This window comes from Eumetopias jubatus, unplaced genomic scaffold (assembly GCF_037043125.1).
Source record: "Eumetopias jubatus isolate StellerSeaLion01/CBP00866 unplaced genomic scaffold, mEumJub1_p1.0 scaffold_3, whole genome shotgun sequence".
NCBI classification, from domain to species: domain Eukaryota; kingdom Metazoa; phylum Chordata; class Mammalia; order Carnivora; family Otariidae; genus Eumetopias; species Eumetopias jubatus.
Window position 1 is genome coordinate 136,223,499 of NW_028274809.1, and position 24,682 is coordinate 136,248,180.

Sequence of the window (24,682 nt, forward strand, 5' to 3'; positions counted from 1 at the left end):
TCCCAGCGAGTGGGCAACAGGAGTCTTCCTAGCAATAACTTAACTGCATACATAAAGTATATCCCACTGAACCCAAACTAGATGTATCTCAAACTCAACTCCCCCACACCCCAGAACGCCCATGGGATCCCACAACATCACTAACAGATAGGGTAGCTTGTTGAAAGGGAAATCAGAGGAGAAGAAATAGGATCTTCACTGATTGTGGTTAAACTACATCTTGCAAATTTTATAAAAAGCTATATGACCATGAGAACCCCTGTCAAGGGCCTTAGAAGGGCCAGTGCAAGGGAGGCACCCTGCAGCTTCAGCTTCATTCCCTCTAACTGGTGCTCAGGCAAGAAACTGTGCTCCAGTCATTCTGCCCAGACATGCCACGTAATGACCTCTGCCCAGAGAGGGGAGGAGGGGAGGAAGCAGGCTCAGGGAGGGCGATGGGGAAGACTGGCACCTGTTTCCCCAGAGCTGACCTTAGCTACGTGACTTAAAGGATGTGAGCAAAGGGCAAGGGAAGGAGCATTTCCCAGTAAGTGCTTTCTCTGGCGGCTGACAAGGGAGGGATGTGTGTGTGTGTGTGTGTGGAGGTGGTGGGGGAGGGGACACTACACTGGGTGTTGAAGGGAAGCAGGAAAGAAAGGAGACCAGTCCAACTCTTCTGGGTTCTAACACTTACTAGTAGGCACCAGAGAAGTTCTCTTCTTCATTAAAATCTTCGTTTTACCTCACCAGGATGGATAATCAATGAATTGATTTCTTACCATTTTTTCTAAAAACAGTCACCTCTCCTTTATTTGCATGTATTTATGCATTCTGTGGATTATAACTACAAGGGCTAGCCACAAATTGTACTTTGGATCTGCTCTTCCATCATCAGTTATATATACAAAAGAAGTAAGGATTGATATAACTGGTAGACCAAGCAAAATATAACGAGAAAGATGATTTAAGGCAAAAAGATCACAATACATTCCATAGCCAGCACAAATTATTCTTGAAAGTCTGTTTACTTCTGGCTCTTGGGGGGCACCTGGGTGGCTCAGTTGGTTAAGCAACTGCCTTTGGCTCAGGTCATGATCCTGGAGTCCCGGGATCGAGTCCCACATCGGGCTTCCTGCTCAGCAGGGAGTCTGCTTCTCCCTCTGACCCTCCTCCCTCTCATGTACTCTCTGTCTCATTCTCTCTCTCGCAAATAAATAAAATCTTAAAAAAAAAAAAAGAAACTTCTGGCTCATGGGGAAAAAAACATTTTTAGGGGCCTATCTTGTGCCTCTCATATTATCTCCTTTAAGGAGGAGGTATTATTATTCATATTTCACAGAGAAGGACACAAACTGATAGTGGAGAAGTAATCCAAGGAGAAGAATAGGGGCCTGTCCAAGACAACACACTAACAAGGATTCCCAAGTCATTTTTTTTTTTTTACCACCCCACACTGATAACTGAAAATCACCCATAGCATCAAGTTCCCTGGATGGCAAGAGCCTTCTTCACTAAAGGGCTTGGTGTCCAGACCTGTCACACTTAGGGCATCTGGACCCTAATGAAGGCAAAGAACCTAGCACAGTATCTTCCTTGTACTTTATAGGCTTTTCAGTGTTTGCTGGGTGATCCAGACAACAAACTGACATATTTTATTATTTTCCAGATTTGCCATTACGTTTAGAGGCAAACCCTAGAGTTGAGGAATTATGCAGAAAAACTTATCTTAAAAATACTTTAAAACTTCATTTTCAAACTGTACATTTGGAAGCACTGAAGGTTAATAGTGCTAAGTCAAATGAGTAAAAAAAAAAATCCTCTCATTTTTTTGAGCGATTGCAAACATATAGAAGCGTATTTTTCACACTATACCCCAGGAAACAGTCAGCCAAACATTTGCTTCCTCTGAGTTCACGTATCTGAAATGAAAGCTGATATTTCTAGCTTGCGTGCCTGGTTTCAAAATGAAACCGGAACATTCCTAGCCTTCAGGCAGCTCTGGTAGCCACAGACAGCTGGAAATTCTCCAGTCACAGTAAAAGTAGGTTAGGGAGAATCTCCCAGCAGCTCCCACACAAATATGGGGGTGCACATATATATATATATATATTTTTTTTTTCGTGAAGCACAAAATGAAGACTCAGAGAACCACAACTGCAGTGACCAAGTGAACTGCCTTCCTGGTCCTGAATTTGCATCAGGACCTGCTTCTGGGTTGGCAGTCAGGGCTGAGAATAGAGGAAGGCGTTAGTGGCATGAGCCCTTTGAGTCCGTCAAAACTTTAGAGATGTTTCTTGAAGAATAAGCAGACTACCTCTTTGTTCCCCTAAAAAAAAAAAGTACATAAAATATATGGCAAGGAATAGACACTGTTGCTTTTTCTCCCACAATCCTAGATATTTTAGTCTCTGTCAAAAGAACGTCCTTGACCTGCGCTGTCCCATAAAAGAACAGAGACAATCATAATGCCAGACCTATGCCTGCGAGTTTCTAATGACTTTTCAAATGACAACAATAGCCATCACATTTGGGTAACATTTTTCTCAAGGGGAACCCATAGCGTTACACCTTTCCCTCTGAGACCCTAAACTTCATTCGCCACAGAATTGTGAGGCATCTGCTCCTGTCTCCCTCTTTTAAAGCTCCCTCTCTGCCTCCCTAGTGTCCCCTCATCTCATTAGATGCCCAAGGCTCTCTGGTGGCTCTGGATTGCTCAGATTCCCCAAAGCAGGGCACAGGGCCATCTATATCCCTGGTACTCCAAGCCCAGCACCTGGGAGCTGGTTAGAAATGCAGGATCCTGGATCCAAGCCCAGACCCTCTGAATCAGAGTCTGTATATAAGCAAGATTCCTGGTGACTTGTGGGCACATTTACATGTGTGAGGCATTGGTCTACGCCATTCTTGTGGGATACAGTTGACCTTGGTCCCCAACTTGCATGTGACCTGGGCGCCCCTCATTCAGGAAATCGTGAACATCTATTAAGTGCTAGGTGCCAGAGATATAACAAGGATGAGCGGGCCTATCTCCATCTTTTAGTCAAGCCCTATCTCCCTGCAGAAGTGCCTTGGGAGCTGCCAAGAGCACTCAGAGGGAAGCTGACTGGCCCTGGGTCCTCCAAGCCTTGCTTCCACAGAACAGCTTCAGTTTTTCTGTTTTAACATATAGGGGTTCTGTGTAAGATTTTGTTTAAAACCAGGGTCCACTTTCCAGCACCTGGCACACAGTGGACATTCCTAAATAAGTAACTCTCCCAAGTGTCTGAAAGCCACTGGTCTGGGAGGATTATCAAACCCTCTCCATCTGGTTCTCCATGTTTGGCCTCTGGGGTTGCTGATGCCTTGGCCTCCTTAGTCCTAAGCCTGGAGACATCCTGCCTCACCCTCCTGGGCTGGTTTCTGTGCACTAGCCTCAGCCTTTCCTCTGCCCTTATCAGGCTCGACTTCCTCTATTTCCTTCCACTTGTGGGCCACATCTCTTAGTCCACTTGTACTATTTCTAGACCACATTCAGACCCTCCCACCTCCTGTCTGGCTCCTGTAAGTTAAATCCTGCTTCACCATCATGGTTCTCAAAACCCCTGTGATATTACTTGCCTTCTCCAGAGAGTGCTTCCACTCTGCCCCGCTCTTACACGGAGGAAAAGAAAAGCACCACCTTCCCCACACCAGCCCTACCCTCTCTCCCCTTACTGTAGAGCAATAAAAATATCTAACGCTCTCACACAGTGCTGCTTGACCCTGAGGCATTTGAAATTACTTAAATCAAGCTGTCTCATCATTTACTTTTGACGGCATCTAATAACACCTTGTATTTATAGTTCTTCCGGAGTTCACAAAGCTCTTTGACATTATCGCATCTAATTTGCGCCTCAAACGCCCTTATGAGGTAAGCAAGGTGGGTGACTTTTATTCTCCTCTTGCAGAGAAGGAAACCGGCTCAGAGAAGGCCAGCGCCTTGCCCGGGGCCACCCCCCCTCCGCACCCGCCCACGGCCCAAAGTGGCAAAACCAGCCAGGAGGGGAGATTTTTCTCAAGCCCAGCACTCCCTGCCCCGGTGTTCGGCCTCACGAAGATTATGAAGAAGGTTCAGGGTCTGCTTCGTTTTTGTTTCAGGAAGGGACTTAACAAAAGAACAAGACGGTACAGTTAATCCTGGCTGAAGCTACTGGAAAATTTGCCTTGGCCTCCTTGTGTGAGCTGCATGTGGAATTTGGAAACTCCAACAAAGCACAGCAGGAGGAAGACAAAGATCTTCCGCTGGAGGCTGGCAGTTCATTTTCACTCCCCGCTTGACTTCATAGAAAGAAGGAAGCAGGAAACCTGCACTTCTGCTCTTGTTACAGTCACCTTAACTATGCGACGCCACTTGAAAATTGAGCCAGCTTTGTTATGAAAAACAATTGTCTTTTGATGAAATAGAGCAGCCTTTTGGAGCCAATGAAGATACAAAGTTCAGCAACATTCTTCACAGCACACCCTTGACCCATAAGGGAATACAAGGGTAGTTCAGATACTGTATCTTATTTTTCTGGTAACAGAAATAAGCTCTGAGTCTCGGAGTGCAAATATCAAGAAACAAAGGGAGAGGCTTTAAAGAGATCACCAGACAGCCCTGTCTTTTCTGTTCTCTTCTCTTTTCTGCTCTTCCTGGAGAAAGCTGTGCAATTTATGTTGTCCTCAGAACCTCAGAGACACATGGAGTACTTAGGATTTGGGGAAATTGGTGTTTTGGGGTCTTTTGGTTTTTTTTAATTGGTACTAAAAGAAATAACAGATTGCTCCTTCAGAGCCAGGCAAAAGAAATGGAAACTGCCATATTCTGCTGGGGATGGGGGGGCGGAAGTGGTCTCCGTAAATGGTAATCAACCTTCAGATCAGCAGCCTTCCCCTTACTGAGTCATTCTCCGAGCAACATGAGAAATAAAGGCTTTCAAACTTGAATACCAAACAAGAAACACACCTGACTAGGGGGCATCGGGTTTGTGGTTGTGTGGTTTTGGATTAGGAGCAGAGGATTCAGTGTGATTCGGCCATGATTTAAATATATATTCTAACTCTCTCTAGTGAAGGGTCCTAGAAGCAATGAAACCCCATAGCAACTGACATACCTTTGCCCAGATATTGGTTTCTAAATCACTCCATGGCTCCTTGAGAAAAGGAATAGTTTCAGAGCTAGGGGAGGGAAAATACAAAATGAACCTGTGCTATCCTAGAAAGCAGAAAACACTCAAAGACTTATAGGCATGTGGAAAAGAGATCATGTGAAGACATGGGTGAGTCCTCAATGCATATTGCTAAGTGAAAGAAACCAGTCTGAAAAGGTGACATACTGTGCGATTCCATTTATATGACATTCTGGAACAGGTGAAACTGTGGAGAAGGTAAACAGAACAATGGTTGTCAGGCACTTGGGGTTGGAGAAGAGGAGGAATAGGTAAAGCACAGGGGAATTTTTAGGGTGGGGAAACTACTCTGGAAAGTAAGGAATCCTTTGATAATATGAAAAATCCCTTTGAGGGTTATCTGTTTTCCAACTTCAGATTTTATTGTACTGGATTTTCTAAAAAGAAAGAACACACATTATACTTATGTATGTATATTAGAGAATATAGGAAGAAATGAAAACTCTATGTGTTGATGTTTGAAGTCTATACATGCATATAGGTAATCACTTTGATGAAAAGAGCATAATAAAGTTCCGATACATATTGTAATTTGTTTAACGTGTTTTGTTTAACACACAAAGTTTCTCTCTCCATCACGCCCTACACTACTGCCCCAAAAGACTTAAAGCCTCGCAACACCTGAAGGACCTACGTGTCACAGAACCTGAGGCACAAAAAGCCAGAATATCACTGAGGAGGTTATCACTGTATTAGCACCTACTCAGAGATCTCGGGAACTCACTTGTAGTATCTCTGAGAAGAAAGACATTTTGATTTCATGTGACAAAGTCAAATAGGCCACGTTAAAGAACTTACCCTTCACGTTCCCAGTTGTAAGAATCCCTGCAAAATATAGCAGTAAGATGGACTATCACCTGATGTCTACAGAAATTAAAGTCTGATGCCTCTTGTGGGGTATGTGCACACCCTCACACTGACACACACACACACACACACACACACACAATTTCCCTCTTTCTTTCCCAGAATACTCAATTCTAAGATAAACTCTGCATTGCACAATTTGTTTTTTTCTTTTCTTTCTTTTTTCCTTTTCTTTCCTTCTCTCTTTCTTTCTTCTTTCTTTCTTTCTTTTTCTTTCTTTCTTTCTTTCTTTCTTTCTTTCTTTCCTTCTTTTCTTTCTTTCTTTCTTTTTCTTGCTTAAATACAGAGCAGGAGACCAAGTTATCTGATAACTACAAACTTATGCAGAGTCAGTATTTGTAAAATCCCGCAAAGTGCCTCTTATCACTGTCATAATAGGTCAGCAGCCCAAAGAGGAAGTCAATCACAGACAAGGAAAGATGATCTTTTTAAACTGGTGTAAACATCCTTTCTTTGCCATGGCCTCTTATTATCATCACTCTTTCTTGCTGTAATAATAAAAATATTTTTTTCACGAGCTGTTATAGCCAATTACTCCCAGAGAAGAGATAGCTTTTATTTATCATTCTTTATTTCTACATTTAAAAAAAATGAGGATATTAAGCACCCTTCTCCCTTTCTGGTCACAACTTCATTTTCCATCTCTTTTCAAGGCGCCGGTTGGCAACTGTGTATCATGTCTTCCCTTGGGCGCTTCTTTGACCCGCAAACAGCCTAAACACTAACAGGATCTATTGCTTTTGTTTTTCTGGTGACTCAAACAGCTTATTAAAAGTGTATGGAAGCCCGAGCAAGCTTGGATGTGTTGATAGTGGATGAAACAGAGACAGGAAGTTTTTCTAACTAAATGAAGGCTCACATAGCCTTATGTTAAGTTTCCTTTGGCCACCGTTTCTTGTAGTTCAAATATTTACATTTAAATGTGATAATTACCTTTAAACAATTCAAGCAATTCAGGTTTGTATACAAAGCAACCAGAAAATGAGATCAATAATTGGAAACTTTATAGATTAATGAAAAGAAAAGATTGCTCTCTCCATACTCCACAGGACTGGGAAGTGTTGGAGCAGGGAGGGACCTCAGGGATTATCCAACCGAATCCTTTTGTTTTACAGATGAGGAAGCTGAGAGCCAGGGAATTCAGGTGACTTCTAAAGCCAGCAGTTAGCAGGACAATAGGGACATGGCCCAGGGTTATTCCATTATTCACTGATTTAAATTCTTTTTGGACATTTGGACAATAAAAAATATATTTGTTAATTAAGTTGCATCCTTATTATAGTTGTAGTGCTAGATATCATATGCATCTCCCAGAAAGAAGTTTGCAATACAGAGATATAAGCAAAGAGTATATGACTCTAGGACTTAAACCATGATTTCTGGGAACATTTAATTATTAGGTACATGTCAGTTCAGTGAGGGACTCAGAAGACGGGAATCAAGTTTAACGTTTTCTGATTTCATTGAAGAATAGATAGCAGTTTGGCCAACGGAGAATGCAATCAAGTATTGCAGGTAATAAAATGTTTTCTGCCAGTTGCTCTTGGTTTCAGCAATCTTTTTCTTTCTAGTTTCATTGAGATATAATTTATATATAATACTGTATTAGTCCAAGGTGTACAACATGATTTGATGTACGTACATATTGCAAAATTATAACCTCCATAAGTTTAGTTAACATCAACCACCTCACATAGTTACAAATATTTTTTATTGTGAGGAGAACTTTTAAGATCTACTCTCGCAGCAACTCTCAAATATACAGTTTTGTTAACTATAGTCACCAAGCTGTACATTACATTCCCAGGATTTATCTTATAACCGAAAGTTTATACCATTTTACCATCTTTACCCATTTCGCCCATCCCCCTATTCTTAGCTTCTGGTAACCACCAATCTGTTCTTTGTATCTTTGAATTCAGTTGTTTTTTTTTTTTTTAAGATTTTATTTATTTGAGAGAGAGAAAGAGCGAGCGAGAGAGAGCCTAAGCAGGTGGAAGGCAGAGGGAGAGGAAGAAGCAGGCTCCCCGCTGAGCAGGGATCCTGATGTGGGGCTCAATCCCAGGACCCTGGGATCATGACCCAAGCCAAAGGCAGACGCTTAACCGACTGAGCCACCCGGTACCCCTCTTTGAATTCAATTTTATTAGATTCCACATATTTGTGAGACCATACAGTATTTGTCTTTCTCTGTCTGACTTATTTCACTTAGTATAATGCCCTCAAGATCTATCTGTGTTGTTGTAAATGGCAGAATTTCCTCCTTTTATGGCTGAATAATAGTCCACTTGCGTGCATGTGTTTGTGTGTGTGTGTGTGTGTTTATACACCATATTTTCTTTATCCATTCATCTATCAGTGGATTAAGGTTGTTTTTATGTCTCAGCTATTGTAAATAATGTTGCAGTGAACATGGGGGTGCAGGGCTCTTTTCAAGGTAGTAATTTCATTTCCTTTGATTAAATGTCCTGAAGTGGAAATGCTAGATCATATGTTAGTTCTAAATTTTTGAGGAACCTCCATACTTTTTCTGTAGTAGGTGCATCAATATACATTCTCACCAATAGGGCACAAGTGTTCCCTTTTCTCCATATCCTTGCCAATACTTTATTTCTCATCTTTTGATATTAGCCATTCTAACAGGTGAAGTGATTTTTCATTGTAGTTTTGACTTACATTTCCATGATTAGTGATGATGAGCACATTTTAATATACCTATTGGCCATGTGGATGTCTTTGGAAAAAATGTCTGTTCAGCTCCTCTGCCCATTTTTCAATTGGATTGTTTGGTTTTTTCTATTGAGCTATGTATGAGATGGTTTCAGCAATCCTGAGTTGAGATACCACTGAGTAGGGTATCTAATGGGAAAAATTTAAGGCAAAGAGACCATTGTGGTTAACAGGGCTGTCCTTCTAGAGAGAGATGGAAAATGGCATTTCCTAATATCTAAGTTACATTAGAGGACAGAAATAGTGGTCAAGAGCCTTCATTTGCATCTTCCATTAACCTAATTATCATTAGGTTCCTTTTCACATTACTGCAGGTAACAAACCATTTAAAAAGTTGTTTTCCCATACTTTGTTCAAGTTTGAACATATAGTAAAACCTTAATTTGCTTGTCATGCTTTAAGTTTGGTACAAATTATTTAGTTGGAGAAATTGTATCGAGTTTGAGTCTGCAGCTTGGGCCCAAGAGGATGACTACATGGTGGAACAGAAACTCACACCCAGAACCTCCAGGCTGTCCAAATGTGAAGCCACACGTCCTGTGGAGAACTATTTCTGTGGCTCAGATCTCTTTCTCAATGCCTCTTATTGGATCTCCCTTGTGTGCATTTTCTCTTTCTCTTCCTCTGAGGTCAGTGGAACTTCCTACAGATAAGGTACTAAATATCTCAAGTCAGGGTACATCACTTTTTCTATAAGGTAACATTCAGGGAGGAAGACACTGGTCAACATAAATTCTTTTTTTTTTCAAGTTTGCATTTTTAATAACATAAATTACCAACAAGGTCCTGACCTAGTAATCAAAAATTAAATAAAACCTCAAAATCTAAAAACAAGAAACAGGCTAAATCACACACTAATTAGACCAAACAAACTAATCCTGGAATACTTCCCAAATAAAAAAATAAGCACAATTATTACATTCCATGTTTCAGAGAAGAGGCATTAAGGATTCATGCCATAAGTTTATTTATAAACATATTAAGTACGTTGAATTCAAGAGTTTGATCCATTTTTTCAAAGAGACTGCACCTCTTAAAATGTTCCTTTTCACATCTGTTTGATGGATTGATTAAAACATCCTTTTTTTTAAGATTTTATTTATTTGTCAGAGACAGAAAAAGAGAAAGCATACAAGCAGGAGAAGCAGCAGAGGGAGAAGCAGGCTCCCTGCAGGACTCGATCCCAGGACCCTGAGATCATGACTTGAGCTGAAGGCAGATGCTTAATGACTGAGCCACCCAGGTGCCCATCCTTATTTTTTTTTAATTTAATTTAATTTTATTATGTTATGTTAGTCACCATACAATACATTATTAGTGTTTGATGTGGTGATCCACGATCCATTGAAAACATCCTTATTTCTTAAGCAGTTGATGTCTTACTATGAAAAAAGGTGCAGCAAATCCAGATCCAAAGTACAAAGTCACCATAGTAGTAATCGCCACTCGTTTTCCACTGAAAATGGCAAATTCTTCCCTGGGCCCTCCTCATAGTGGCTCCTACGGACCACAGAGGTTGTGAACCTTCAGATGCTCTGTCCCAACATGGCGCTGTTGGAAGTTCTGTGAAAGGGGCAGAGCCCTAAGACCGTAGAAATGGCAGCACCACCAAGTCCTTCTCTTTTCACGACCTTGTTCCTCGGTGTGTTGGTCAACATAAAATCTATTTGCACTAGATTTGTTGTCTGATTTATCAGCAGCAGCATTATAGATTTGCTTTCAACAACAGATTTGTGTGTACAAATTTATGTGTATAGATTTTTTTGGTAAATCCATTTCAATGAACACTCACTAAACACTTTCCTCAAGCTCACTATTCTGACAAGCACTGTAGAAAATATGGTCTTTTCAGGTCCTGTTATTGTATCTAGATGTGTTTTCTGTAAGTTTCTTAGGTTGTTTTGGGTCTCTCAGTCACTTACTTCCTTTTTCGAAAACATTGCAGCAACAAATGTTGCAATCACTGCTTAATTTTTTTATGCACTTCAGTCTTCTGCTTAAGAGCTTGGAAATTCACCAATTCAGATGCTAATCTGCTACGGATCTCTGTTACAGAATAAAAATAAACCAGAAAATAGAATACCAATAATTACCAACATTTAATTGACAAATGCCCGCCTTGTCTTGACTTTATGTATTTTTAAAAACTAAATATCACTGTAAACAATGGAATCATAAAAATTCCTAAGCCTTTTAGGTTGGAAGTCTTAAAGGAATGAAGTAGCCTGGGTTATCAGCAGTAATCTTTCAAAAATCAAGGTGCTTAGAGAAGAGCCAAAACTGTAATGAGCTTGAAGCAAATTATCAAATTAATCCTGGTTGATGCAACTGTCCTAACTTGTGAAGCCACCTGTCTCCATTTGAAGATGTCAACATCAAAAGTGGAATAGTATTTACAGAGTGCCCACAATGCTGCAGGCAGTGAAGAGAAAACCAAAATGAAAGAGCCTCATTCCAGTGATCTTCTAATTATAGGAGAAGTAGTGGGTAGGGTATTTTAAGGCATAAATAAATAGAAATAACACGATAACATTGAGCAAGAAGAAATTTTAGGATGAGCTCAGGAAAATAACTCCTATCAAACTTCTCAGTATAATCACTAGAGCCATTATACTCTATCATGTTGTTGGGGCTATTAGTATTAATAATAGTAATCATCATTTATTATGAGTGTAGCAGAGAGAACAATTCTGCAGTGGTAGGAAGATAGAACAGATAGACCTGAAGAGATATGTCTTTTCAATTCTGTGATGCCGTGCATAATATGAACTCTAAAAACAGAAGGTCTTAACCACTTCATTATCAAATAAAGTATTGCCTGCCCACATCCAAGCCAAGTGTCTTCTTTACAGCTCTGCTCCTTTAATTAAAGAAGATGATCCTTAATATGACTGACTCAGTTGCAAAAACACTAGAACCAAGAATGATCTGTTAACTGTTTGTTAGTTGGGAATGTTTATCCATCCTACTATTTTCTCTCCTCTTAGAGAACTAAACTACAAAATAAAGTTTATCTTGTAATTATGTCCAATAAATCAGGTAAAGGATAAAGAATGGAACTTTAGTAGAAAAACTAAGGAAATTTAGATTATTTAGTAAAGCATTTTTTAATTGAATTTTTTATATCTTCTACTTCAAGGGTAACACTTTGCACCCATCTTATTCATATTTCCCCAGAGTATGTACATATCTGTAAGTATCTATTTAGATCTATGCAATTTTATCACATATGCAGGTTCATATACCCATCAGCACAGTCAGCATATATAACATTCCACTACCACAGGATCTCTCCTATTGCCTTTTTATAACAACATTTCCTCCCTCCATTCTTAATTCGTGGCAACCACTAGTCTGTTTTCCATTTCTAAAATTTTGTCATTCCAAAATATTTCATAGAGGAGTCATACAGTATGTAACCTTTTAAAACTGGCTCCTTTCACTTAGCATAATTCCTGGGATATTCATCCAAGTTATTATGTATGTCAATAGTCCATCCTTTTTCATTGTTAAGTGGTATTCCATGGTCTATATTAACCACAGTTTATTTAATCATTTACCTGCTAAAGGACATCGAGGCTGTTTCCAGCTTTTAACTATTACAGAACACTGCTATGAACGACTTACAGGTTTTCATTTCTTTGCCCAAGAGTACAGTTGCTAGATCATATGGTAATTGTGCTAGTTAGTCTTATAAGAAAATGCCACTGTTTTCAGAGTAGCTATACTATTTTATATTCCCACCAACAATGTAGGAGTGGTCCGTATTCTTTTCATCCTTGCCAGCACCTGGTTTTGTCATTATTTTTATTCTAGTCATTCTGATTGGTGCACAGTGATATCTCATCATGGTCTTAATTTGAATTTCCCAAATGGCAAGTGATGACGAACATCTTCTCATATACTTGCTTGCCAATTATATGACCGCTTCAGTAAAATGTTTCTTCACAACTTTTGTCCATTTTTGTTTCTCTTGTTGTATTTCAGTGTTGAGTTTTGAGAATTCTATGATGTGAGCTGTAGTTTTTTACAGATGCTCTTTACCAAATTGGGGTTATTCCCCTTTATTCCTAACTTGCTGAGAGCCAGATTTTTCATGCTGTTTTTATTTTATTTTGTTTTGTTTTAGAATTAATTGGTGTTGGATTTTGTCAAGTGATTTTTCTGTATGAATTGATATGATCACACAATTTTTTTCCTTAACCTATTGACATACCATTGATTGATTTAGAACGTTGAACCAAACTTCCTTTCCTGGAATAAGTCCCCATTGGTCATGGTGTATAATTTCTTTATACACTGTTGGATTTCAGTTTGCTTAGACTTTGTTAAGGATTTTAATGTCTAAGTTTATGAACAATATTGGCCTATAAATTTCTTTTTTCTTTCTTTCTTTTTTTAAATTATTGTCTTGGTCAGTTTTTAATGTCAGGTTAATACTAGTCTCATAAAAGGAGTTGGAAAGTATTTCTACTTCTTCTGTTTCTTTTATTAATTCTTCTTTAGATATTTTGTTAGAATTCTGCTGTGAAAACATCTGGGCCTGGAGAATTACTTTTCACGAGCTTTTAAATTATGAATTCAATTCTGTAATGTTTATAGCAATTCAAATTATCTATTTTATCTTGGTTGAGATTTGGTAGTTTGTGATGTTCAAGAAATTGTTCCATTTATTTAAGTTGTGAAATTTATAAACTTAAAGTTGTTTTTAGTAGTCCTTTATTAACTTTCTAATAGTTAAAAGATATGTAATGATATCTGTTATTTTATTTCTGATTTTGGTAATTTGTGTCTTTTTTTTATTTTGGTCAGTCTTGCTAGAATTTTATAAATTTTATTGATTTTTTTCAAAGATTCAGCTTTTGGTTTCATTGATTTTCTTTATTATTTTTCTATTCCATTGACTTTTGCTTATATTTTAATTATTGTCTTCCTTCTGCTGGCTTTGGGGTTATCTTCATCTTCCTTTCCTAGTTCCTTAGGGTAAAAACTTAAAATATTGATTTGAGAACTTTCCTGATTTGTATTGTAAGCCTTTAGTGTTAGAAATTTCCTTCTCAGGACTCCTTTGGCTGCATCCCACATATATTGATATGTTGTATTTTCATTTCACTCAGCTCTACGTATTTCTTTCCTTTGAGAATTCCTCTCTGACCCATAAATTATTTAGAAGTATATCATTTAATTCTCATGTGTTTAGGCATTTTCCTGTTGTTTTTCAATTATTGATTTTTAGTTTGATTCCATTATGGGCAGAGAAAAGAATCTGTATGATTTCAATTCTTTTAAATTTGTTGAGGTATTATTATTGTTGTTGTTGTTATTGTTATTACTGTCTATGATATGGTCTGTCTTGGGAATGTTCCATGTTGCCTGGAAAAGAAAAATGTGAATTCTGCTATTGTTTTGTGGAATGTTCTATATATGTCAATTAGATCCTGTTATTTGATTGAGTTTCTCATATCTTCTATATTCTTGATGATTTTCACTTTAATAGTTCTGTCAATACCTAAAAAGGGGTAGTAAAGCATTTTGAATCAGAAAATCTAGGCTAGTTGTTAATCTGTTCACATACTAGTTCATGAATTCAGCAAGCATAGGACTTTGAGGACTAAATATTTTTTAGTATTTTATGAGAAATAAACATTAACAATTACTAAAATAGTCTCCACTTTTTTTAATTTCCAAGAAATCTAAAAATGAATGGGATGATCAAAACCTAGAAACTATTTTTCAACCTGAAAAAAGACTTCTTCATGGAATCTTAGACTAAAGAGACCATTCATATTTTGTGAAACATGTAACAGTTTCACATCTGACAAACAAACAGTTCTCCTTAACGGAATTTACTTTTTAAAAGAATTCATGTTTTTTTTCTCCTATTTCTAAGATCATTTCAGGTTGTGGCAAGGATTAGTCTTGACTTACATGAACTGTGAATAATGCAAAATCTCTACAGTAGCATACCGTCCATAAAATGTGGGTACTGAGTGTTAAAAACTTGATTAGGTGAAAAGAATATCACTTTGGAATTAAAAAGGACTCAGTTGATGAAAGAACCCTCAAGTTGTGAAAGTATGAGTTCCGAGGTGGAAAAAAAGGTAATGTCCTACATTATAGTAGATTGGCATAATAAGAAGAGTAATAAGAAAAAAATTAAAACAACCTGAAAAGAAATACATATTCTAAAGAAGAAATGAAATTTAAATGCATAGCATGTGACTCAATAGCAACAATAGAAACCAGATGACAATAATGTATTATCTTCAAAGTACTAAGAGAAAAATAAATGCCAATATGCAATTTTATATCAACCTAAACTATCATTTATAGATAAGAACAAAGTGAAGAGGCTTTGAAACTAATAAAAATTGAGCTTACTACTCACAGGTTGTTACTGAGTGATCAACTAAGGGATGTAATTACATCAGAAAAAAATTGGACTATGGGGATGCAAGAATCAAAGAGACAGGTAGCATGTTGGTATATCCATAAATGATTAACTATAAACATGATAAAAATGACTAATTTTGAGATGTTTGAAAGGGATATAGAATCACAAAAAGATCACAGCATGAAAGACTGGCAAGCAGGGAGAAAACTGGAATTAAAGCATAAGAATGGTATGTAATTCAGTATGAAGATTAAGATTTCATTAACATTTCAGTTATCTGTTGTTGTGTAGCAATATACCTCAAGTATCAGAGGCTTAAAACAACAATCATTTTATTTGTTCACAGTTCTGTGGGTAGATTTTTTTTTCATTCACTTGTCCAGTACCTGTACTGGTATGGCTTAACCACCTGGTGCTGGCTGGACCACTCAACTGGGGTCACATGCTGGGACCTTGATCCCCACTGTCAGTCCATTTCCTCAGTTCTCTTCTGCATAATCTCAAGGCTTCTCCCCCTCCATGGGCTTTTCCAAATGGTCTTTGCATGTGGCTTTCCAGCAGGACAGCCACACTTCTTACATGTAAGCTCAGGGCTCCTGAGAGTATAAAAGTAGAAGCTACTAGGCCTTTTAAAACCTTAGATTGTGACCTAACATAGCATCACTTCTGCTATATTCAGTTGGTTAAAGATAAGCCCAGTCTCAAGGGATGGGCACTGCATAAGAGCATGAATACTGGGAGGCATGGTTCAATTAAACAGATTATTACAACTTCAGAGTTTATTAGGTCAATTATGTGTGCTAAAAACTTAAGGTAATCAATAAAACAATTAAAATGTTGAAGGACCAAGAAAGCATCCAATATTAGAGAAAAGTGATAGTAATAGGAGGGTACAAAAGCAAAGCAAGGTAAATACAAAACAAAATAAGACAGCAGAAATAAAACCAAATATGTCAGTATTTAGAATACATACAATGGTATAAACTAGCTTATTTTTTAAAAGATTTATTTATTTATTTGAGAGAGAGAAAGCACATGAGCAAGGGGAGGGGCAGAGAGAGAGAGAGAATCCTCAAGCAGACTCTCCACTGAGCACAGAGTCGGACGTGGGGCTAGATCCCAGGATCCTGAGATCATGACCCAGGCCGAAATCAAGAGTTGGATGCTTAATGGACTAAGCCACCCAGGCACCCCTAAACTAGCTTATTAAAGACCAGAGCTTCACTGAGGAAAACGTTTAAAATCCAGTTCTGTGTTTTTTGTAAGAAACACACTCAAATCACAAGGACACAGAAAGGTCAAAAGTAAGAGGAAGAAAAAGACAGACAGATATACCAAGCAAATACTAAGCAAAACAAAGGAGATGTAGTTATAGCAACAGCAGACAAAAGAGACTTTAAGTCAAACTTTAGTTTTAATGATAAAGTGGATTGGTACTTAATGATAGAAAGAAATATTTATCAGAAGAGATAACAATCTTGACTCTGTACACAATGAACAACATAGCCTTAAGAACATATTTTTTAAAAAGGAAAATTTGATAAAATATCAGAATAGGTGAAAGAGAAGACAAAAATAAATGATAGAAAAAAGTTAGAAAATGTGAACAATAATATTAAAAGGCTTAATATAAGAGTACACGAGAAATTGCCCCAACAACTAAAGTTCTGAACACACATAAAGAATTTACAAAACCAAATACTTATGTGGGCCATAAAGGAAGTCTTAAAAAGTACAAATGTTCAATAGCATATAGACCACATTGACTACAAAGCAATAAAATTAGAACCAAAACTTAAAAATAGCCTGAAAACATTAAGGACGGCACAAGTTGTGATGAGCCTGGGTGTTATACCCACTGGGTGTTATATGCAACTAATGAATTGTTGAACATTAAATCAAAAACTAATGATGTACTAAACATTGGATAATTGAATTTAAATTTAAAAAAAATAGCCTGAAAAGAAAAGATTCATGATTAAATTTAAGATGTGTTTAGACCTGAATGATGTTATTGCCTTTTAAAACCTGGGAGATATAGCTAGTGATACTTAAGGAAAATGTACAGTCTTAAATGTCTACATTTTAAAAAAATATTGAAAATAAATGACCTAAGTGTTCAGTCAAAAGTTAGAAAAAAAAAAAACAGAGTAAACCCCTTTAAATTAGGACTATGTAAAGACTAATAAAGTCTAAGCAAACCTCTGGCCAAACTGATCAAGAAAAAAAGAAGGCACAAAGAAACCATATTAGAAATGAAAGAACTGGGGCGCCTGAGTGGCTCAGTTGGTTAAGCGACTGCCTTTGGCTCAGGTCATGATCCTGGAGTCCCAGGATCGAGTCCCACATTGGGCTCCCTGCTTAGCAGGGAGTCTGCTTCTCCCTCGGACCCTCCCCCCTCTCATGCTCTCTCTATCTCATTCTCTCTCTCAAATAAATAAAATTAAAAAAAAATCTAAAAAACAAAAGAAATGAAAGAACTACTATAAGGATTTAACTATATTTTTAAAAACTTTATAATAATACATTTTAAAAATTTAGATCAAATAGAGAGTTTTGGGTTAAATGTAAGTCATCTAAATTGACTCAAGAGGGGGAAAAAAAGTGGAATAGATCTACACCCAGAAGTAGTATTTTAAAATATTCGACAATTTGGGGCACCTGGGTGGCCCAGTTGGCTAAGCGACTGCCTTCAGCTCAGGTCATGATCCTGGAGTCCCGGGATCGAGTCCCACATCAGGCTCCCTGCTCAGCGGGGGGTCTGCTTCTCCCTCTGACCCTCTTCCCTCTCATGATCTCTGTCTCTCATTCTCTCTCAAATAAATAAAATCTTTAAAAATAAAATAAAATAAAATATTCGACAATTTGATATAGGACAAGCAGCAGTAAAACCAAAGGACAACTTATAAGTCCAAACAGACAATTGTTAAAAATAATTGATAAAGACTTACCATGCATACTAAATTACTATCAATCCAAATCATATCTGTTGAAGAAATTAAATCAGAAGTCAAAAATTTATACACCAAGAAAGTCTCACGTCCAGAAGATTTTACAAACAAGTTTTACCAACACTTTAAGAAGCAAGTAACTCTTGGGGCACCTGGGTAGCTCAGTCATTAAGCATTTGGCTTCAGCTCAGGTCATGATCCTGGGATCAAGCCCCGCATCTGAGCCCTGCATCCGAGCCCCGCATCCGAGCCCGGCGGGAAGCCTGCTTCTCCCTCTCCAGCTCCCCCTGTTCCCTCTCACTGTGCCTCTCTCTGTCAAATAAATAAATAGAATCTTAAAAAGAAAAAAAGAAATAAGTTACTCTTTTCTAATACAAAATGTTTTGTATAATAAAAAAAGAAGAATCATTTCCCAAATCAGAAATAGGCAAGAAAGTATAAGAAGGAAGATTTGTGTGTAAGCTTAGGTATGAATATGGATGCAAATATCCCAAATAAAAAATTAGCAAACTGAATTCAGCAATGTGTATAAAAAATTAACATGACCAGGGGCTATTCCAGGAATATAAGGATGGTGTAAGTCATGAAATCCTATTAATGTAATTTGCTATATTAATAAATTTTTAAAAATATATAATCTCAATATATGCTCCCCCAAATTTAATAAAATTCAATATTTATTAATTAACAATTTTTAAGTAATCAAAAAGCACACTTCAGAAATTAAGGTGAGAAGGGAACTTTTCAACTGATAAAAGGTATTTATCAAAAACATACTACAAATATCATACCTGATAGTGAAACAGAGCATTTTGTTTCAAGTCAGGAACATGACAAGGATGTTACCATTACTAGTTCCATTCAACTTAGTTCTAGAGGTCTTGGCCAGAGATAGAAATGAGAAAGATAAATGAAATGCAAGGGAAAAAATCATTTCCAGAGATTTGGATTGTCTATACAGAATATCCAAGAGAATCTACAAAGAGTTTAGTAAAGTGGTGTGTTACAAGAGCAATATTAAAAATTCAGTGGTATCTAGTGCACTAGCAATGACCAATTAAAATGTAATTTTTAAAAATTATTCCATTTACAAAAGCAACCTTAGAATACAACTAACATGAGATATATGAAAGACATTTATGAAAACATTACAAAGTATTACATAGTAACATAAAAGAAGACCTAACTAAATGGGGAAAAAGACTATGCTCATGGTTGGGAAGAGTCAGTATTACACAAATATCAGTTCTTCCCCCAAATTAATCTACAAATTCAATGGAAATCCAAACAAATTTTCAGGGGACTTTACCTTGGGCTTTAACAAGTTGAGCCTAAACATCAAGTAAATAGGGAAGGGCCAAGAATAGCTAAGAAAATTTTGAAAGAATAAATATAAGAAAGGAGAAAAAATACATAGAAAGATATTTTTCTGGATAGCAATATTTACTATAAAACTAAATAAAGTAAAACAATGTGGCATTGGCAAAGGGACAGAAAAACCGACCCCTTGTTTGGGTGAAAAGAAGGGGCACATGCACCCCAATGTTCATAGCAGCAATGTCCACAATAGCCAAACTGTGGAAGGAGCCGAGATGCCCTTCAACAGATGAATGGATCAAGAAGATGTGGTCCATATACAATGGAATATTACTCAGCCATCAGAAAGGATGAATACCTACCATTTGCATCGACATGGATGCAACTGGAGGGGATTATGCTAAGTGATAATAAGTGAAATAAGTCAAGCAGAGAAAGACAATTATCATATGGTTTCACTCATATGTGGAACATAAGGAGATAGCACAGAGGACCACAGGGGAAGGGAGGGAAAACTGAATGGGAAGAAATCAGAGAGGGAGACAAACCATGAAGAGACTATGGACTCTGGGAAACAAACTGAGGGTCACAGAAGGGAGGGGAGTGGGGAGATGGGGAAACTGGGTGATGGGTATTAGGGAGAGCACATGATGCGATGAGCACTAGGTGTTATACACAACTAATGAATCGTTGAACACCACATCAAAAATTAATGATGTACTATATGTTGGCTAATCGGACATAATAAAATAAATAAATAAACAAACAAATAAATAAATAAATAAAATGAACTAGATCAAAATGATTCACCATGGATAAATCTCAAAAATATTGAGGGGAAAATTCGTGCTGTCATATATATGGTATGATCACAATCACACTCAGGCAAAAATCAACTTCTTTAAGACAGAGTATCTACAAATAATAACAACTAGAAGGGTTTTAAAAATTCAGAACTTTTTGATAATGACAGAAGGACTTTTTGAAGACCATATCCTTTTACACTCATATTGAAAGTGGAAGTTCCTCTACAGGAAACCACAGTGCTGTTAGAACCAGAGAATGAAACTTGGGAAGCCAAAAATTACAAATGTCCATTGTACCACCCTAGTTTCTTATTTAATTTTAATTTATTTCTTACTTACTAGTGCTCCATTACTGATTATTAATCCAAAAAGAAAAGAGTAAATAATTTTATGCAAAAGACGAGTAAATCTCCAGAGCTAGAAAAAAAATAGATGTTATTAACTGAAAATTTTATTCCAACACTGTCCACTCATTTCTTAGAAATTCCTATGTATATCATATCAGTACTAAATTTGTCTTAAGGGAAGATTGAGATTGGCAAATTCACCTCTATTGTTCCCTTTCTTCTCTTTGCTCATGTGGTTAATGATCTACGCATGAAATTTTAAAAGTTGTGCTCTAGTTCTTAGTGATGTAAAGGGAAAATGCAAGAGTACTACAAGCATGAATGAATTTTTCTTCATATCTAAAAATCCATTATTTGTTCCTTATCATGTATTAAAAAAAATCTACATTTCTTAGCATAGAGTTCAGGGCCTTCTTGATATTACCTCAATAAAGTAGGTGATATCTCTATTGGTATCAGTTAAAATAGGTTCAGCTACAATGAGCAGAGGATTCATAAGAGAGAGTCTGCTATGGCAACTCCACAATTATCAAAGACCCAGACTCCTTCTAACTTGTTGCTCTGCCATCTTAAACATGTGACCTCTACCTGTGGCCCAAGAGGTTACTCCAGATCTTGCAATCACATCTGTATGCTGGCCAACAAGGAGGAAAACTGGAGGAGGAGGCATATCCCCCCACCTCTAAGGACACTTTCAAGACACCTATCATCTTACATCCTATTGTCTAGCACTTAGCCATACACCACACATAGATTCAAGGGCAGCCGGTAAATACAGCTTTTATTCTAGGTGGCCAGAACCCAACTAAATTTGAAGGCTTTTATTACTGAAGAAGAAGAGAGCTGATATTGTGGGGACAAACAGTAGCTTCTGCCATACCATCTTCATCCTTTCCTCTTCTCCTCCCATTGAGGGAATACTAATTTGATTCCAGAACTAATCCTGGGTCATGATTACTCTTGGGCAGAACCACTGTGCAATAAAAGACTTCATGCATGGATGCATGGATGTAGCCCTTTCTGACGATCTGCTCCATTTCTTCCTTGCATATAGCTGAGTTGGTAAACTGATCAAAGCTTGGCCTAAGGAATGACCCAAGCATCTCTATCTCTGGTCCCTTTCTCTTCATTTACAAATGTTTGAGCACTTTCAGTTTTCATGGCAGCAATTGCTAGTGGCTTGCTTTGGGCATACAGGGGTGTGTGAATCACATACTCCATTCCACTTAACCAAGAAGTCATGCCTTAAGAATTACAGTTTGAGACCAACTAATATCTAAAATAAAATAGATACATTGGTTTTAGTTTTAAAGAAAAAGTACTTGGGATAGAAATCAGAACCTCGAGAAAATACTCAAGTGATAAAAAATGATAGTTAAATTGTTCCATGTAACAGAAGGAACCAAAGGACCTGGAGGTTGTGAAGTGGGAGAATCAAAAGGGAACCACCTCGATTAGGAATGGAGAGACAAGGAACCCCTATGACTGTTTGCTGGCTGTGTGCTGTGGATATAGCTTGTCAGCCTCCTCCTTTTTTTCTCTTCTGTGAAATATTTAGAAAACTACATTGTTCACACGAGTTTGTATGAGTAGACTCATGATCGGGCTCAAAGATGAGACAATGATAGCTGGCAATTTGTATTCTGTCACTTGCAAGTTCAGAAACCCAAGACAAGTTAACTCAAGGAAGAGAGAGACAGGAAGGCTGAAGGAGAAAGTAAGGTGGCTTATCAAACTGGGATCAAACTGGGAAGGCCAGGGATGAATTTGGATTTAGGCATAATAAGGATTATTGTTTTTTCATTTCCTTCTCTTCACCACCCCCTCATCTCTATCTCTCTTCATTTCCACATCTGCATCTGTTTACTTCTGTCTGTTGGTCTCTTTTCCCTTCCACTAAAGACAGGCTTCCTCCATGCAGCTCGAGAAGACATTCACTGACAGCACCAGGTTCACATTTTCCCAGCACAGCAACCCCAGCAGAAAAGCAATTGGTTCCTCACGTTTGTGTATCAATCCAGAGGAAAACTCTTTTCCTGCTGAACTGTATGTCCATTCCTAGATTAATCAGTATACCAAGCTTATAATGAACCATGAGTAGGTCACGTGACCACCCCCACAGCTAGAGAGTAATGGGCAGTATGATTGATAGTCCCATCCAGACTGTATGGAATTGAGAAAGCATTCCCCAAGAGAAATGGGGTGCTGCAACCAAATGTGCTGTGCAGGCAAAAAGAAAGAAAGAAAGAAAGAAAAAGAGAAAGAAAGAAAGAAAAGAGAGAAAGAAAGAAAGAAAGAAAGAAAGAAAGAAAGAAAGAAAGAAAGAAAGAAAAAGAAAGAAAGAAAGAAAGAAAAAGAAAGAAAGAAAGAAAGAAAGAAAGAAAGAAAGAAAGAAAGAAAGAAAGAAAGAAAAAGGAAGGAAGGAAGGAAGGAAGGAAGAAAGAAAGAAAGAAAGAGGAGGGCACGTTCTGCATGGAGCACTGGGTGTTATGAACAAACAATGAATCATGGAACACTGCACCAAAAACTAATGATGTAATATATGGTGATTAACATAACAATAAAAAAATTAAAAAAAGAAAGAAAGAAAGAAAGAAAGAAAGAAAAGAAAAGAAAAGAAAAGCTCCAATCTACAATACTATATCATGTTTTCCATCTTTAAACTAAGATTTCTAGTTGCATTTTAGATTAAATCACCACTGCAGGACTGAACAATTCATACACTCCAACCACTGTCAAAGTGTTATGGAGAAATAGAAATTGACTAGCAAGAAGATCTAAGAATACCACTTCTGAGTCAGAAGAAAATTATGGAAAGAACTGAGTTTAGCCTGATAGCTTTTATGCCCAGTTCATAACAGAATAGGTTTCTAGATTTCTAGAAATAGGATTACTATGTCAATGTTTGTTCATATTTAATGAACTATCAAAATTCAGTTTGCAATACAAAAAAGGGGTTCCAATGTATGGTCCCATCAACAATGCATAATATATATATATATTTTTTAAAGGATTTTATCTATTTTTTTGAGAGAAAGAGAGAGCAAGAGAGCACAAGCAGGGGGAGCTGCAGAGGGACAGGGAAAAGCAGCCTCCCTGTTGAGCAGGGAGCCCGATGTGGGGCTCGTTCCCAGGACCCCGGGAATATGACCTGAGCCTAAGGCAGACGCTGAACCAACAGAGCCACCCAGGCACCCCCCATCAATACATAAAAGTGCCCGTTCCCCACACCTCACCAGTAGTCATTAGGGGAATGCAAATTAACCACATTAAGTTACTAGCACATACCTATTAGAATGTCTAAAATTTAAAAGACTGACCATACTGAGTTTTGGTGAGGATGTGGAGAAACTGGAATTCTCATATATTGCTCATGGAAATGTAAAATGGTTCAGCCACTTTGGAAAAGATTTTAACAACTCTTATTCTTACCATGTGATCCAGCCCTTCCACTCCTAGGAATTTACTTAAGAGAAACTGAATTATATATCTATACAAAAATTTATACACAGTTGTTCACAGCAGATCTAAACGTCCATTAACAGGTACACAGATAAACAAATTATGTTGTATCCATGCAGGAGAATACTAATAAGCAATAAAATTAAGGAATGAACTATTGATACATGTAACGACATGGATGAATCTCAAAATCATTATGCTAAATGAAAGAAGATGGATTAAAAAAAGAGTACATACTGTATAATATCACTTATATAAACATTTAGAAGATATAAATAAAAAGAAAGGAGGTCGTTTTTTGGAGAAAGGAACATGAGGATGGTGGTGGTAAGATTGCAAATAGGCATGAGGAAACTTTTGGGGGTAACACATGTTCATTATCTTGATTGTGGTGATAGTTGCCAGGGTGTGTACATATGTTAAAACTTAGCAAACTGTATACTCTAAATATGTGCAGTTTATTGTTTGTCAATTATACCTCAATAAAGCTGTACATATACATACATACACATATAGACATATATTATACATAGGTATGTATAGTATTATACCTCATTAAAGCTGCATATATAGCAATTGATAGAGAGATTGATAGATTGAGTGCTTACCATGTGCTAGGCAGGCACTGTTCTGGATGTTGAAA

At 37.4% G+C, this 24,682-nt stretch overlaps 1 pseudogene; it reads right to left on the minus strand.

Annotated features, from left to right (window-relative positions):
* Positions 1 to 10,118: 10,118 nt before the first annotated feature.
* On the minus strand, positions 10,119 to 10,309 carry LOC114212756 (cytochrome c oxidase subunit 7C, mitochondrial pseudogene; annotated as a pseudogene).
* Between the last annotated feature and the right edge of the window lie 14,373 nt (positions 10,310 to 24,682).